Here is an 18,057-nt window from a genome sequence, read left to right as displayed (position 1 = left end):
GGCCCACACCAGCCCGGGGACCCAGGGCCCTGCCGCGGGCTCCAGGCTGCTCCTGGGGGGGGGGGTGCCGGGGACGCGGGCGGCCAGGGCCGGGCCCCTCCTGCAGGCGCTGGGCGTGGGCAGCAGAGGGAGGGACTGGCCCGCACGGAGCTGTGGCCCCATCCTGCGGTCACGGCACACAGCGGCCCTGCCGCCCTCGGAGGCCGCGAGCCGCCACAGCACGGCGTTTGTGAGACGCCTTCGAAGTCGCGAAACGGCATCCCAGCGGCGGTCACAAAAGCCCTCGCCTCCTTCTACTCGGCCGCACACGCTTCATGACACAGCCCCAGCTGCGAGCGGACCCCACGCTCGCCGGGCGCGTCCTGCAGGGAGAACCAGTGTCGCAGGCGGCGGGACTCTCCCGTCGCACCGGGAGCAGGTTCCGCCGGCCGGCGACCCGCCCGCGCCGTCTCACACGCTGACGGCCACGGAGCCCGCCTGGCCGTGTCAGCATGCGGCCGCGGGCGGACCGTTCTCCTGGGATTCTTCTGGTCTGTGAGCCAGTGATCGAATGATCCCGTATCATTAAAGGCAGGGCGTGCGATTCACGGAGTCCCTCCCTCGCCCCCCCTCACGCGAGAAGGCCCGGTCAGCCTCTGGGGAAAGGTCAGCGCGCCTACAAGCCATCGAGAAGATCGCATCAGCGTTTCGCGGATCCGAAGGACGGGGAGTCCGCGCTGAAGCGCGCTGCCCAGGAGGAGAAGCGAGCCCCACGCCCTTTTAGAAGCGGCTCACGCGGAAGCCCTGTCAGGAGTCCCCGAGATGGAGAAAGTGGTCTGCAAATCAGACAGGACACGAGCCAGTCACTGAAAAGGCTCCCCGAGTCAGCAGGGAAACGTCCCCACGCTCGGCTCAGGTTAAAAGCGCCACTCGCCAGGTGGACTGTCAACACCCAGCGTCAGATCCCCCAGCTGGCACCCACTGTCCTGCCCCTGCAGCTGGCCCTGAGGGCGGGGGCTCCAAGGGACCTGCGGCGAAAGCCCCAGGCTGGAGGCGTCCTTCCCCCGGCCCAGGGACCTCGGTGTGGCAGCCCAAACCCCTGTCTTTGGCAGTCCCTTCCCCGGGAAGCGGGGGGCAAAGACGGTCCCATCAGAGCCAGACGGGGGGCCCTCCCGCCTGCTGGAGGCGGTCATCGAGGACTCAGGCTCCACGCGAGCCCCGCCTCAGCACCACCGGCCTGAAAAGCACCTCTCACGCCAGAGCGAGGCCTGAACTCCATTGTGAAACGTCCCCGCTGCCCCCAGACGCCGGCCCCTGGCTGGGTTTCGGCCCGTGTCCTCGGTGCAGCCGGCCGGGCCGTGCCCGAGGAGGGCACTCCTGCCCGGCGTCCGCGTAGGACACGTCCAAACCTGTCGCGCGCTTTCACGAGAGTTTATCCGAGCCGAAGTGACAACAGCCGACGGGCAGCGACATCTCACACGCTCCCGAGGAAGCAGGTCGCCGTTTCTCCTGTGCCTTTGAAGTGGAGCGGACGTGAGGACCGTGCCGCGGAGGTGGGGGAAGCAGGCGGGATGGGCGGGTTACGGGATGGTCAACGCGATCGCGTGTCCTCCCGAGGGCGGAGAGCTGTGTCCACATGGCGACGGGCTGGCTCACGGCAAAGACCGGCCTTTCACGAAAGCTACGTGCCTGGGCGCGCCCGCCCCCCGTGACCTCCCTGCCCCGCTAGGACCTTATGATCAGGTCCCGCCTTTCTCTGTGAGCACCGGGAACCTCTCTCCATCTCTTCCGCCCCTCCGCGCCCCCCAATCTAGAAGGAGCAGCCCTGAGCCACCCCGACACCTGCGGACACGCTCCCGTCTCCCCAGGCGCTTTGCAATTTTCGCTGAACGGTGCCCGCGCCCCCTGGTGGCCACGGCTCCACCTGCGTTCCCCACCCCGCCCCAACACACACACACCAGGACGCTCCCTCCGTAGAGATAAATCGGGGTGCACAGACAGTGTTTAAGAGGCCGATCTCAGTGGGCGTTGGGGTGCTGAAAACTGCTGTGTGTGATCTGTTCCCTTTCCTGAACTGCAGAGCCTTTGCGACGCATTCGCCGGGATTAGGGGGCTGGGACTGGGGGCTTGCTGTCCGGATTGCTGAAATGAGTGTTTGAGACAGGGATGGCATGTCAGTGGCCAAAGCGTCGACCACCAGAAGGTCAAATTACCAGTGCGGTGGGAGCGGCCCGAAGCCCCCCAGACCCCCCCAGGGCTCGCTTCGCAGCCTGTTGTCTGGGTTCCCAGCCGCTCACGCCTGGTCACGATCAGCTGCCTCTCCCTTCGACGGGTCCCCGGGGTCTGAGCGTGCTCGGGCCTCGGTGTCACAGGAGGGGGCGGGTTCTTGTTTAAGCGTAGGGATCGGTGTGGTGGGCACTGTCAGGGCTCAGGTGTGTGGGGGAGGGGGCAGGTGCCTCCGGCTGCCGAATTCATCTGCCTGACCTGCTGAGGAAATGGGCCTCCTCGACCCCCCCAGCTGCTCCTGCCTGCTGTCGCAACCTGGCAGACAGAGGAGACACCCCTGTGCAGTCACCTGAAGCCGGCAAGGTGGGGGTCTGCCCACGGGGGCCGGCTAGAGTGGCTGACAGATGCTGCCACCTCTGCCGAATGAATTTTAAATGCGTCTCTTTGGTGGCAGGCACATTAATAGAGAAAAACGCACCCCCTCAATTCCTGGGGGCCAACAGCTGGAGAGCGGTCAGTGAGGGAAATGCGGAGAAAGGCGGACGTTCTTCCCGCAAGCAGTGACCACGGGAGGCGGCCACACCGCTCCGGCCCGTGTCCTCTCAGAACATTCTAGAACACCCACACTGCACCTGAGACACTGTGGGCCGGCAGGACGGCATGCCTACTAATAAGGGGGTGGCGTCGGCCTGTGCACCCTGTCCTCTGCCCTCTGCAGGAACATGGACTCGAGGGGCTGAGCCGACCACGCAGGCCGGACCCCCAGTGAGCAGGCGGGGTCACCGCCCCGAGCCACAGAGGGGGCCCTTTAAAGGGGGGGCTCCACCGCCTGAGGGGGTGGGGCAGCTGGCAGAGACACGTTAGGCCCAGCGCGGCTGGATGGGGGGCGTGGGGGCAGGGCTTCTCCTTTTTAACCCGAGCGGCCGTGACGGCTGTGACCACGAGGCCTTCCACGCGTCGGCCAGGCAGAGCCGCCCGTCATTTTTCATTACGAGGGTCTGAATCAGAGACCTGAGCAGGTGCGATCGTATTGTTTACTCGTCTCTACTCCGTTTCCGAGGCCGCGAGGCTCCCCGGGCCTGGGGGGACGGGCTCACACCGCCTGCAGCGCCGGTCACTTCGACGCTTCCAGCGATGTAAAAGCGATGAAGCAGCAGAATCACTCCGCCGGCAGAACGTCAGCGCGATTCGCCCCCTGGACGGGAGCTCACGGGATGCTGCTTACACGGAGCTTCGTTTAGACTCGGATGCAGGTTCTGTCTCTAAAAGATGCTGCTGCAAGCGCAATTTTTTTTCCCAAAGCAAATACAATCTTGCCCAGAGGTGCTCAGAAGATGTCAGCTGTACACTGGAGACGGCCCTCGGGGACACCCCGCCATGTTCCCACTTGGCTGTCCAGGCCTTGGGCCTGCCGAGCGGCTGGACACATTGGAACCCGGGGGACAACGGGCCGTGCCCGTCATCCTGACCAAGCTGTTTGGTAAATGTGATCTCGTCAGCCACTCACAGGAAAACGGGGCGGTGGTGGGGAGGAACCGCGTCCCCAAGAAGTGGGATCCTCACCCTTGGAGCTGGCTGTAGACCTCCCAAGGGAAGGGACGTGACATGGATCGGTCACCTGGATCGGAAGTGAGGGTGGGACTCTCAGAGAGATGAACAGACAAGGCCCCCCTCCCCGCGGGAGCACTCAGCAGCCCCTGAAATCTCCCCACCTTGGGTGGCATGGCGTGTACCTTAGGCGGGAAGGCACCCCACCCCCCTTCAGTAGATTTTAATCAAGAACGACCTGTTAAATATTTAAGACTCCTTCTGGAGGATGATATTTTTAGAGAACCGTGTGATGAAGAGAAGAACGTGCAGAAGCATAAATCTTTAAAACTCGCTCCCTCCCTGCGATCATTTCGCGAGGCGTTCGCTGCAGCGCGGAGCGGAGCGGAACTGGCCACGAGTGTCTTGCCTGTGGCTGGTTCCTCCTGCCCTCTCCGCCCGGACCACCCGTCCCAGGCACCGGCCCCAGCTCCGTCCACAGAACCGGACACCAGGTGGCTGACTAGCGAGGTGACACGGGTCAGAACGAGGTCTGACTTTTTGTATTCCCACGAAATGGAGGGGTTCTCGCGCCGAATTTGGGCGTCTCTCTTTGGCCACAGGAAGCCAAGGTCAAAGCACATGCTCCTACTTCACGCCCTCGGATGCCACCTCTTACACCCCTGCTGACCCCCGGGCCACTGGGGGGAAAGGCCGGAATGGCGGGGGGTCATCTGCTCCTGGTCGGTGCCCATGCCAGGACCCAGCACCACCACCAGCTTCCTCTTTCCCACTGGGAGGGCGGGGCCTCCGACACCCCTCGACCACGGCTACAGAGGCACTGCGGCATAGATGGGCACTAGCAATGTGGGACACTGAGACACCCATCTGCCCACTCGTCCCGACACCATCGTTCCCTCTCTTCCCCGCCTGGTCCTCCCACAAACATCTTTGCTCCTCGGACCTTCGACTGATAGGGCAAGGCCCACCCGCATCATGGAGGACAATCTGCTTCCCTCAAAGTCTACGAATTAAGTGTTGGCTGCGCCTGCAGAACACCTTCACGGCCACTCCCCCGGTGTCTGACCGAACACCTGGGCGCCTGACCGCCATCGGGAACCTCCCCCTTCCGTCCCCTAGACTCTCCCCCATTCTTATAAATTTTTTGTTTCAAGTATTTTGTTTCGAAGGAAACCAGAAACTCTCTCTACAAGGCAGGATCCGGGCTGACTGTGACCCAGGGCGAGCGGCTGCGGTTCTTCCCTCTCTAAAGAGTGTCAAAACGCGAAGGCACAGACGCACGCAGAGCAGCCGCCACCTGGCCCATTGCGGTGGACGTCTGCCCACCCCGCGCCTCAGCCTCTCTCAGTTCCTCTGCCCCCGGCTTTCTCCACACGCCAGCACCCACCTCTTCTTAACATTCATTTCTTACTGAGCCTGAAGCGACGTTGTCAAGATTAAATGTATTTCGACTCTTTATCTCAGTTTTCCTGTCTGCCCCACTGGAAACTAGCCTCAGGGGTCTTGTCTGTCTTGCTCACCAATGTATGTTCATCACCTAGAACAGGACCTGCTCACCTCATAGCAGGTGCTTTAATAATACTTGTTGAGTGAATCAATGCTTCCGTAAATCAATAACACCTCTAACCAACTTTCTAGTCTGAAATTCTGTAATTGGAGAGCACAGCTTTGACTACAGCAAACAGGGGGATGGGCCTCTCCAGAAAGGCAGACATATGAGTGGTGTGCCTGAAGCTTCCTGCCCACACCGGATTTAGGTGAGACCAGCTGACTAGTCATTTACACATTAGTATAAACAAGCTCCCCATCCTAGTCATGAAAGATAAGTTTGCAGAAAGGAAAGACGAGCAGAATCAGAACACCAGACATCTGAGCAGGTTGAGGAGAGGGAAGGCTGACAGGGAAGACGTGGACGAAAAGGAAAGGCCAAGGCATCAAAGACAACCTCTCCACTCCATCATTTTCCCCTGGGGAGACTTCCTGGTTATTAGATCACGAAAACGAAGCCCACGTGCACTGTTGATTGGCTCAGCGACCATTTCCCCGCCGTGATTCTCCCGAAGAGCGCCGGAGTGCCAGCCGCCGAGCTGGCGGCAGACGCCACCCAGGAACGAGATTCCAGTTTCCATAAGGCCCCACAGGCTTATCTACTTTAGGACTTCTCAGAGCCTTTACTACGGGGACAGTAGCATCTTAACCGCAGGAGGAGCCAAAGACGCTGGGAGCCCCGCCCACTTCTGCCGGGGACCCCGCCCCTCCTCTCGGCCCCTCAGCTGGAGAGACTGCGCATTCCGGGAACGCCTCTGGGAAACAGCGACCGGGGTCGGGACAAGCCGGGAGTTCCCTGGTCCTGGCAAGACCTGCCCGGCTTCCGGGTCATCGGGCTCTGAGCGACGGTGCCAATCATTCTCGCAAAGGGGCCGCACGCCCCGAGAAACACACGAGACAAAGAAGCGCCGCACTCTGGCACTCATCCCGGCCACAGCCCTGCCCTCGGAGGGCGGAAGGCAGGAGGGAGGGCGGAGGAGGAGGCTGGGGCTGGTGGGGCGCCCCGCGCCCCTCTCTGCGCCTCCCTTCTCCGCCCAGCCCTTGGCTTCCGGTCCCCCCTGGAGCCCACGCGGTCTGGCCGCGGAGGGGCCAGGGCGGGAGACTCGCGAGCACCGCCCTCCTCTCTCGGCTGGGCTGTCAGTGCAGACAGCAACACCTTTCATCCCGTATTTCAAGACAGATGTGCGGCCAGACCCTGCCTGCCCCCCAGAAGGGAGCCTGGCACATGGTGCGCCCCCTTTCAAGGTCACGGGCCCGGCTCTCCCCTGCTCTAAGCGAACGCCCGCGGAATGCCGGGAGGGGGGCCGAGCAGCGGGCAGTGGCAGATGGCTATCAGTGTCACGTCCTCGCGCTCCAGGGTGACCCGCCAGGACCCCCGTGGTCTCTGGGCCGTGGGCACGGAGCGCTCCCGGGAAGCTGCGCGGCTGGTCTGCGGGCAGAGCTGCGCAAACACAGCAGAGCCACCCGCGACGTCGCCGCCCGGCCTCCTTCTGCCCCTCACTCTGACCTTGCATCCCCTTGGAGCCAGCGCTAGGCCTGGCACTCCCCCCGCGGGGGGCAGAGCTCTGCAAGCCCATAGCCTGCAACGCTGGGTCCTGCCTCTGCAGCCCCGGGGCAGCTCAGGTCCTGGCATGAGCGGCCACAGAGCTCCAACGCCGTGAGCCCTCAGGGTTCAGACTCTCTGGTGTTGCGGTGTTGAACCCTTTCTGGCTGGGGAGGACTGCCCCTCCCCCGGGGCCGCCAATGGTCAGGGACGTGGAAGGGCCCCTGGTCTGCAGACTAGCCCCTCCAGAGCCGCCTCTGCCTCTAGCCCAGGAGCCACCCGGGGACCAGGCGCCCAACACCTGGGACCACCCCCACGGCGTGGAGCCCCTGGTGTCATCCAGGCGAGCGGGTCCTAGGCTGCTGGCCCAGGAAACCCCTCCGTGCTCTGCTCACTCGGCCCGTCTGCGCCCTGGTCTCCCGTGCGTCCTGCTGGCCCTGTGCGGCAGGCGGCGACACCCGCCGCCTGGGGCCCTCCAGGCAGAAGAGCCAGCTTCTTCTGCAGCCTGGTTCTTGATTCCTATGGGCTTTGTCACAGCACACCCGACCCGGACCCTCTCGGGAACTCCCGTGGGCCTGATGACATCTTTAGTGGGGGCTGGGGCGGGGGGGAGAGGCAGAGGGAGCTTCCAGCACCCCACGCCCTTGTCCCCTGTGGCCTGACACTCCCTGTTCCTCAGGGCGGGCAGGCGGGACACGTGAATGTCACAAAGACCGCAGTGACAGCGCCAGGCTGGAGGCGGTCCTGCCTTTGGGAGACACAGCCCCCCGGGAGGCCAAGTGTAGAGGCCTGCTGGGCACACGGCCCCCCCGGGGCCATGGAGACCCTCGGGGACAGCTCTGGGGACCTCAGGAACACTCTGCATGCACAGACATGTTTCGATCCAGACAGCCCCGTGGGGTGTGGAGCGAAGGATGCAGTTAGCGAGTTCCTACAGCAGAGAGAGACGAGAGGGGTGGGGGCACCCGGCGCTCCGGCCGCCGGAAGCTCACCAGCTGCCGCAGGTGGACATCACGACCTAGGAAACCTGTTCACACATCACACAGCAGACCAGACTCCAGGCTCTGTCCCCACGTTCTGCTCACTGAATGAAAATCCATTTGCCACCTGCAAGGTGACATGGTGCTGGGCTCCCAACCTTCAAAGGCCACCCCTCCCCAGACCCCAGCCCTGCAGGTGACTTCCCCCTCACAGCAAGAGCTCGGCCCTTTTAATTTAAACTTTAATTTTGCAACTCTAGATGAAGTCCGTGCGGAAAGGGGTTTTTCATCCCCGGGAAGGTCATTGGTGGCTGGGCGAAGGTGACCCCAGAAGCAGGAAGGCCGGGGGGACACCCACGGGTTTTTGTCGTTTTTGGATGACAGTCGACAGGCGCAGGGTGCAAAAGCAGGGAGCGGGAAATGCCACCCATCTGCGAGCCCGCGGGTGAAGGAGATGCCCCGGGAAGCAGGTCATCTCCTGCCCCTCACCGCCAGGCAGCCAGCCTCCGAGGCTTGAAACCTGACCCCTAAACTAAGGGAACTCCTGTTCCACAGGCCACGGGGGTGCCGTTTTCAAGCTGGGTAGGTGAGGTGGGTGCCCCTGGGGCTCAGACGTGGGGGAAGGTGTGGCTCCTTCGCTCCACGCAGGCAACGTGAAAACGCACCCGAGGGGTCTTCACACGGATTCGGACAGTGCCCCGACTTCATGAGGCTCACGGGGCGGAGGACAGACACACAGGGAGGTGAAGCAAGGCTCACGAGGCAGACGCGATGTCACACGCAGTGCACCCGTGTCCGGGGGAGGCGGGCGGGAGCGGACACACCGCGGCCCAGCGTCCGCCTGGGACAGGGCCGAGCGGCAGCCAGCAGCGCGGTGCCTCCCCGGTGGGGGGGCCCTGTCTCCGCTCCCACGCCCCGTCTCCGCTGCACCCCTCTCCCGCCCGGTCCCCGGTCTACGCCCTGGCCTGGCATCCAGACGTGTAGGCACATGTGACAGTATGAGCCCGGGAGTCTGGACAGCGGTCAAGGGGAACGCGGGCCGATGGCCGCGGCCCTAAGCGCTTCATCTGCGTTCTCCTGCGTATGGTCACGGCGAGCACTGGAGCACTCGGCTGCTCTCTGTCCCACGTGGAGGCGGGAGAGCAGGCTCAGGAGGTTGGGAGGCTCACGCAAAGCCGCACAGCTAGGGAGCCGCACTGCCCGGCCCCGACCAGACGTGCTGGCCGCCACGATCCAGGTGGCTAGCTCCCCCGGTCGTCATTTGGGTTACAGAGTCTTGGAATGGGATGACAGCAAAAACCCTTTGTTTTCTTAGGGAGCCCAGTTTTCTAGGTGTCTAATAAGGAAGCACCTCGACTTTTCACATCATTTTACCCACTTTGGAGGAGATTGTCTAATGTGTTACTGAACACATCTCCTCGCTTTTCAGCGCAGTGTGGTAAGTGTACCTGACTTTCTCTCGCTGGGTCAGGGGACGTTAGCTCAGGGGGCAGTGCCGGCCTCACTCCAGCTTTGTCTGAGCCTGCCTGTGGGAAGCCGGCAGGCCTCGGGAACACGGGTTACTGTTGGGAACAGGTGTTCAGGCCAAGGAATCCCAAAGGGGCTGGCAGGGCCGCCCGGAAGTCGGAGAGAAACAGGTGGAGCGTGGCCAGGTCACCAGCGGGGATTAAGACTCAGATCAAAGCTGAGGACAGGGCGCCTGGGCCGGGGTCAGCATCTGGAATCTCTCCGGCCAGGGGCTCCTGGGCGGATGGGTGTGGGGCCAGCGGCTCCCTTTCATCTGGAAAGACTCCAGGTGTCCTTCACCAAGGCCACCCCAGGGACTGACCGAGAGGCTCGGAGGATTGGGACCGGGGCCCAGGCACCAGCGGGTGGCTGGACCTTCCTTTGGCCCCTTCTCTTGTCCCTCCTCATCTTTCCACGATGGAGGCTGGGGCTGTCCTCGGAACTGGCACCCTTTGTGACAGGTGGCGCTGTGCAGACGACCAATCGAGGCTCCGCCACTCGCCAGGCGGTGTGACCCGGTGCTCCTCCTCTGCGAAACAGGAAGGATGGACCAGGACCCACCTCCCGGCCCCTTCCCCCCGGCATGGCGCTGCGCCCGCAGAGTGGCGAGCTGGCCGCCTGAGCACGGGAACATGTCCCAGCGAGAGTTCCGCGGTCGTCTGCTGACAGGGCTACCGGCTCCCAGGCCCTTGGCCGGCCAGCCGAGGAGTTGACCCTCAGTCGCTCCAGTCTGTAAAGTCGACCGGTGCGCCGCCCGAAGCAAGGACCTAGGAGACCGGTGCCCCCCACCCCCCACCTTGCCCCCCGCTCTGTCACTGCCGTCCCCGCTGCACCGCCCCCCAGGCTTTTCATACCTGTGGGTGACGCGCCCTCCGCCTGCCTATGCGGAGAGCTGTCCCAGGCAGTGGGTGGGGGCCCCGGGGGTCAGGACTCCGGTGGGAGTCCAGATACACCTGCACTGGGGGCCATAGAGACTGCACTCAGACTCCTGAAGGCTGGAAAGGGTCAGTCTTCTGGGGAATATTCCAGAAAGGGATGGTCCTGTGCGCGTACGTTCATATGTGTCCCAGGGCTACCGCCCCGCCACTTGCCATCCGCTCAGAGGGGAAACGCTGCAGCCTGAGAGGCGCGGCCCCGCCCCGAGCCCCCCCCCCCAACACACACACACGGGCCAGGGGCGGCGGAGCCGCGGGTCGGCGCGGGTAATGGGGCACGAGCGGGGGTTTCGGTGCAGGGCGGAAGGTTCTAGAGGGGCCTGTTGGCGCTCCATTCGTTTCAGCTGTGACCAGGCGGCTGCGCGCGCAGCTTCTCCGAGAAAAGGCCAGGCTTGGGGGGCTGCAGGGCCAGGACCTGGCTCCCACGCCACGGGCGGCCCGTCGCAGGGGCTAATAAACTCGGATGACTGCGGATGCCCAGAAATCCCTGCGATTCGGGGCCGCCTCTGCCGTAGGGGGGGGGGGTCGCCATCCCACGTGCCCCCTCTGCTCCCTGACTCGGTGACGGGCCGCGGGGCTCCCAGACGGTCTCTCACCACTCGAACAGTTCAAAACTCGTCAAAGTGTGACGCGCTGCCTGGCGGCGGCCCCGTGGCTCAGAGAGGCCACAGGCACGGCTGCAGGGACACTCCGACACGCCGTGGACCTCGGGGCTCTGCGGCTGGGCGGGAAGCAAGACACGTCCGGTCTGGTCGCCCCGGGAGCAAACCTACGCACACGTTTCGGAGCATTCTCGCATCCTCTGTCATCTGGCTTCGCTCCACGATGAAGTAAGCAGGGCCGCCAGCCACCTCCGTGTCCCCAGCCAGTACCCTGGGCTCAGAGCAGGACCCCCGCGGGGGTCTGCGGGGTGGGTGCACAGCTAGCCCCACGGGGCAAACGTGAGCAGCAGAGCGCGGCAGTTCTAGAGCAGACCTTGGTCACCGCCTGGTGCCTCCGTAGAAAAGGTCTCTAACCTCTCTGAGCCCCGGTTGCCTTCGAATGCTCGGACCCCAGCGAGTGGCCGCCGGAGTAAGCGAAATAATGCTCGCCCAGCGCTGAAAAGCCACCTGGGCTGAAGGAGCACCTGAGGAACGCTGGTCATCGTCATCAAGGGCCTGGTGGTCCCCCGGCCCACCCCGCTGGGGCACCGCGGGCCCCCTCCGCCTGGCGGCTGGGAGGCAGACTCCTCCCGTGGCCGCTGGAACTATCCCCAGCCTCCCAGCCTCTGCTGAAGGCCCCATTGTGCAGGGCAGGATATTTTCATAGGAGCCTGGGCCCCAAAAGAACCTAGTCAGGAACCCAATCTCGAGGAGGTGCGCCGAACCCAGCCGCAAGGGCTCAGCCCAGCAGTCCTGAAACCCGCCGGGGCCGCGGGGGGCAGGCGGGGGGCCACCTATCTGAGCTGAGACCCACCGGCGAGCGTCCTCTCCTTTGTCCGCAAACAAAGGCAGCTCCGGCTCCCTGCACGGGGAATCACAGCGAGCTAGGGAGCCAGGCGGAGCGGAGAAGATGCAACATCCTCGGACTGGCGGTCGCTGGCGGAGCGTTCAGGAACCGACTCCCTTTTGTGTCTTCCAGCCGGGTGCAGAGGACGCGAGACCGGGGAACCGCAAAGTTTCGCGGCCAGATCCGCGGCCACGCTGCCGTTCCCAGGGCGACCGCAGGGGGCGCTGCGGGGCTTCGGCTGGGCGCGCCCCTCTGCCCTGGGGCCTGGTCAGCCATGTGGGGACAGGTGGGGACAGCTGGGGACCTGCAGCTACTGCTTCGCCAGGTGGGGGAGGGGCTCGCACCCTGGGCGCCAGCCCTCCCTTTCCTGGGAGCCATCAAAGGCACTAAGGCCTCGTCACCGCGATGCCAACCGCCCCCACGTCTCCGCAAAGCTTCTGGAAAAGTCTGCGCCCCTTCGTTCTGGCCTCCCGAAGCTGAAGGTGCCTCTCTGTGGGCCTCACCCAGCCAACTCTTGAGCAGGTTCGGGAGGGCGAGAAAGGCCAGCGTGGCTAGGACAGCGCCGCCACCACGCCGGGTCTCCTGGGCACCCCCGCGGGGCCGACTTGACTTTCGTCTCCCTCCCGCGCCCGCCTTCCTTACTCCGGCGTTACCTGTGGAGGCCTGGACCAGGGCTGAATCAGACCGCCAGTTCCGGATTAATTCGAGAACACTCTAGGGAGAAGGCACGTCCGCCTTTGGACTTGGCCTAGAGTTGAGGCCTGGGCGGGAGAGTGGCAAAAAATTGTGCGCGTCTTCCAGGCGACCGGGGGAACCTAGCGCTCGCGCTTCCGATCCTGGGACAGCCGGGGCACTGGAGCGGGGCCACGCGGCGCGAGTCACCAGCCGGGGTCCTGCCGCCCTCGGCTCCCTGGCCCGTCCACCGCACGGGGACGCTCGGGGCGTGCGGGATGGGCGCAGAGCGACTTGCGGGGTCCCTTCTCCCCGGAAATCTCAAAGCTCCCCCACCTCGCGCAGCCCGCGGGGCGGGTGGGGCTGGACGCTGGCGCAGTGAGCGCGTCCCAGCGCGCCCTCTGCCGATCGCTCGCGGTGGGGGCAACGCCGTCTCCATGGAAGGGACCTGGGCCCGGCGGCGGAGAGCAGGGGGAAGGAGATCGAAGACCATCTGGTTTAGCAACAAAATCTCCGAGCTAAACAAACAAAAGAATAAACCACTCCGGTGGGAACGAAGCGTGGTCGTGGTCGCCGCTTTTCTCTGAGCGATGCTGGGCCCGGTGTATGTGTGTGAGGGGGGGGAGTGGGGGGAGCGGGGATGGAGAGTCCTGACCCCCAGCTCCTCCTGGGGCAAAGCGAGGATCCCTCTGTGCTCGCGCCCACCCCCACTCAGGGCGCCCCAGTACACCAGGCCTCCCGCTGAGTCTACTGCTCAGGGAAAACTCGAGGATTCTGGACGTCTGCACCTTGAAAAGCTTCATTAAATAGGAACGCCGAAACTGGGGTTTAAAGGCCACCTGGGTGAGCTCCTGGCAGAGCCGGGAAAGCTGCTCCCTAAAAAAGGCCCGGTGACCATGCCAGCGGACTGGAATTAACAGTGTGGCTAGGGCAAGTCTGCTTCTGGATGCGACACGAAATTCGTCAGCATCTCACACTGCACACGAATCACCCCCGCCCCGAATTTTCGCTCAGGTTTGCTAGTTTCCCCCGACTTGCCTTCTGAAGAGCTTGGTTTGGGCCCAGCCCTGTGCCCTAGTCCGCTCCCCCAGCTCCACACCTCCCCACGTGGACCTTTGCGCTAGGGAGAATCCAGGTGCTAAAAATGGCCTAACTGCCGCCTCCTTCCTTGTCCTGTGTCCGCAGTGAGTTCTCCAGCCCGAATGGCCTGTGTGGCCTCCCCAGGCCTGGGCTCCACTGCCCACGCGTCCTCGCTGGCGCTTCTACCCTCCAAACACACAGACTCATTTATTTATGTTTTTTAATGTAGCAAATGGGCAGCTAAATGAATTGCAATTTGTAATTTTTATGGTTAATTTGAAACCTCGCTCTTGTTGGCTAATCCTGTTACTTGGTGGCAAAACGAGGGGAAACTCATGTCGCGGCTGCAGTAATTCTAATAGGCATTCGATGTTAAGTTACAGCCACCGTCCGGAACAAAGGGCGCCGCCGGACTTCCAGGCCCCGTCGCCTTCGGCGGGTCTCGCTGCCTGCGGGAGAGCAGAGCCAACTGACCCGAGTCCGGGCTCCGCGCGCCCCAGTCACACCGCCCTCACCCCACTTCGAAGTTAAGGACGCCAGTTTGGCACCCCGATTACGGTTTGAGTGTCCGCGGTGCCCCGACTCAGCGCCCCGCGGTCTCCGCGCCTTCCGAGCCTCGCCCGGGGCGCAGGTGTCTGGGGCGCCGCAGGCCGGACGAACGCAGAGGCGCTTCTCCGCTCCGGTCGCCTCTTTCCCTTTTTCCCCGCCCTGTCTGCCTCTGGGTCTGCTATTCGTGCGGGTCCCCACAGGAGCGACCTGGGGAGCTTGGCGCTTCAGGGAGGGACGTCCCTTCCCCCCCCACCCCGGCCCCTCCTTCCCAGACCCCGGCTGCCCAAGGCCAAGCGGCGGCATGTTTGTTCCGCAGCCGCCCAGAAGGGGGTCGGGGGGAGGAAGCGGGGCGGAGGGGCCCTCCCGCGCCCGGGGGGCGGTCCTGCGAGCCTTCGGGGTCCCCGCGAGCAGAGCGCGTGCGGGCGGGGGCGCTGAAGCGCGCGGCTCCGCATGTTCGCGCGTTGTCGCCCGCGCCGTGTTTCTTGTCCCTGGGGCCTGCTCGGTGCCATCCCAGTGAGTTTGATTGAAACCGCGGCGAGGTGTCGAGCAGGAAACGCGGCGTGCAAGGCGGGGGCGCTGGGGAGGGGGACCCGGACTGGGGCCCTGGAGGAGCCTGGGCGGGCGGCGGCTTGCCACCACCTCGCGGCGCTGCCGGGGGACTGCTATTTTGAAATCGGGCGGCCGTCTCCTCCGGGGCGCAGGATGCAGGGGTCAAGTGTCACTTCCTCTGGCAGTCAATCTTCAATATTCCTTGTAATGTTTCTAAATGGACGAATTCATTACGCGGGCGCAGCGAATGGGGAGAGGCGGCGGTGTCCACTAATGGCCCGTTTTGCACAGCGGACTGCGCTCTGGCTCCGTGGAAGGGGAGGACGCGCCTCGTCAAAACTGCTGACTTCCTGGCCACCGCAGGCGTAAAGGTCGCTTAGGGACGGCGGGAGCGCGCAGGCACCCCTGAGCCCTGGCTTTCCCCCTGCTCCCCGTGGCCAGCTTCCCCTGCTGCCCAGTGCAGAAACCGGTCTGGTCCAGAGACGCAGCGCGCATCCCGCGCACGCGCCTCGCACCCACGCCCGGAGTCCCTCTGCCGCAGCACGCGCAGCTCGGTTCAGCCAAATCTCACAGCAGCTCTTTAAAATACAGGGGTCTTCTACCTAAGGGGTGGTGGGACAGAGATGGACAGTTAAGAGGTACGGGGGCTGCCTACCCTCCCCACTGTTTTTAAGAGGAAGCCTTAAGTAAAATTAGAAGGGTAATACCCCGCGGAGTCCCTCTGTCTCCGGCCCCACCGGGACAGGCTGGGATCGGAGTGGGGCGCGCAGCCCGCAGGTCCGGGGAGCACAGCCGCAGGGACCCAGGAAGCTCGATGCCCAGAGAGGGGCAGGCCTCTCCGGGCGGGGAGGGGGCTTCCCGGGGGTGCTCCTGAAGTTCAGAGACAGGGCGGCAGCCAGGAAGTGCAGCCCCGCATTTGTCCTGGTAGGTTTCAGATGGTGTTGGCTGTTACCTGGTGACCTACTAAATCGGGGTGAGTTTGCTGAAAGGGGGTGGCATGGCCCCTAGAAGCTCCTCCATCGCTGCCCGCCTTGGGCAGCAGAAGGCTGTGCCTCTCTTTCCTGTCCTTCCCCGGGTTCCCACAGAAAGGAAGAAGCAGGCAGGAGGGGTCGTGGAGTCGGAGTCGGCTGCCTGGGGACATCAAATGGCCGTGTTGGACCCACTAAGACGTGTGTAGCTCTGGTTCCATGTGGCCGCCTTGCACACGCGTGTGTCCTGCCAGAAGGGCAGGCTCCACACACAGCCGGCTTGGCTGGAAGGAGGAGGGGCAGTGGGCCTCCGCTTGCGGGAGTTAACACCAAGTGTAGGGGAGGAAAGGGTCCTTCGTGGTGTCTGGTCCACGAGAAGCGGAACGGAGCTTCCTTGTCTTGGGCTGGGGGCTGCCGGCGACCCCAGGGCAGGCAGGAGGCATCTTTGCGTCCTGCAGATGTAGAGAATGGAGCGGAGCGGCAGCGAGGGGCAGACGGTTCAGACACGATTCTTACTTGGCGGTTGTGGCTGTTACATGTTTTTTTCCCCCCGAAGCATGCTCGTGGAAAGGCGAGGTGCAGGGGCGGCTGGGATGCCCATGTTTATAAGGCGTCCCGTCTTGGTTTCCGGTCAGATGGTTCGTGCTGAGCAGCTTCACTTGAGCAGAGTGTTTTAAACTGTTTGCGATTTGATTTAGCTGGGAGGCACCGGAGGAGACAGGATTCTCTCTGGTTCCGTTCCCAATGGCATGTGGGTTGTGTGTGAGGCTACGTCCACACCTCCTCACATTCTGTCCTTCAGCTGAACTCCGTGGAGAAGAGAGCTATTTGCTTAATTAAAGAAAGTGGCTGTATAAATAGGTAAATGCAAAATAATGTGACCAAGCTAAAATGTTTGGCAAATTAAACCTTGAAATTCCTTACAAAATTCCAAATTTTAAGTGATTTATTCAGCCTTCAATTATTATATTAAAAGCACAACCATTTTAGGGGCCTTTGATGCCAATATTTTCTAGAAAGCAAGCTCTTTCACAATTTCTTCCCAAAACGCATCCTTTTTATTTAAACTTGTCTATAATCGAGCTACTCAAATAATAATACGAATGTGTGTCCTCATTGCCCTACCTCGTCTAAGCCTCTGTACCAAAACACACGTCAAGAACTTGCTTTTCATTTCTACATATTAAAATTTCTTCTAAGAATGGAGCTTTCTAATAATACAACGTGTCAGGACAGGAAGCAAATGCTGTTTCAGGGGAAGGCTCTAAAAACAACCCCATTTATGCAAGCACATTAGAGCAGAAAGATTCATTTCTGTTAGTTAACATTTTTGAGCCAGAAAATTAAAAACAAATATTTAACTTCTCAATTTGGAATAAGGACTGGCATTTGACTGTGAAACTTTTATAATGCATACTCAATGAGTCAAACACCATCTTTACTAGCCAAACAAAACTGCCTTCAGCGTAGTTCAAAAATAAGTTGGAATCAGCTGAAGGATAAATAAAACGTGTGGGGGTGCCCGTGGAGGGAGCTGGTGTGTGTGAACTTGGCCGAGAGACTGGCTTCTGGACTCTGCTCAATTGGGGGGATAAGACACAGCTTGAAGCTATATTCAGAGAAGACAAATAGTAAATAAACATGTAAACTTACATGAACAGCTTTGCTTTGTTCTCTTCCAAAGCTACTTCTGCTGCCAGGGCATTGGTGCCTCTCGGCTCTCATCGCCAGGGCGGCCGGTTTCCAAAGCTGCCCATTTCTCTCTTTCCATTGGGGGTGCCCCACCTGATAAAGGGGTGCGTGACTGTCATGGACTTTACTCGTTTCCCCGAAGACGGCTGGCGGTGGGAAGCAGGTATCAGACTTCCCTGGCTGCCCGGGGCCTCTCCTGTGCTCAGTGCCCACCCTCCCAGCTTGCAAAAGAGGGCGGCCGCCCCCGCGTGTGACTCTTCCAGACCTGGCATGATGGCCTGCGCCTGTCTGGGCTTCCCTAAACTCTGGCTCAGCTGGCCTCCTTGGCCCGGGGGCTGAATCCCTGCCAAGCGGCTCCTAGTATTTCCCCTACTCTCCGCCAGCGCACTTCCCATCTCCAAACCCCCTCTTCCCAAGAACATCACATGCCTAACAACCGCAGGGCCAGCGGCTTGTCGGCCTTTGCGGGGAGCGGAAGGGCCGCTCTTCCGCGGGGAGCCCCAAGCCCCTCGCTGATCAGAGCCTGCCCGCCCGAAGCAGCTGGGCTTCCCAGGGCAGATGCTAGGCCCGGCTCAGTGGCTGGACCGCAGGCCCTGGGTCACTGGAGCGGCGTCCGCTGCCCACCAGGCACGAACATGGACCACAGGGTCGGTGATGATTATTTGCTGTGCCTTTGGGGTGGAGGTGGGAGGCAGGGCTGCAGACTTTAGAAGGCCTGGCTGTAGGTCTCCCCAGCAGTCCCTGGGTTCATAAGGAAAACCCCTTCCTCTGGCAGCCCCCTCCCCCAAATCTCC

This window comes from Rousettus aegyptiacus, unplaced genomic scaffold, assembly GCF_014176215.1.
Source record: "Rousettus aegyptiacus isolate mRouAeg1 unplaced genomic scaffold, mRouAeg1.p scaffold_m13_p_13, whole genome shotgun sequence".
Lineage (NCBI taxonomy): Eukaryota > Metazoa > Chordata > Mammalia > Chiroptera > Pteropodidae > Rousettus > Rousettus aegyptiacus.
The sequence above is the reverse complement of the archived record's forward strand: the minus strand, read 5'-3'. Positions refer to the sequence as shown.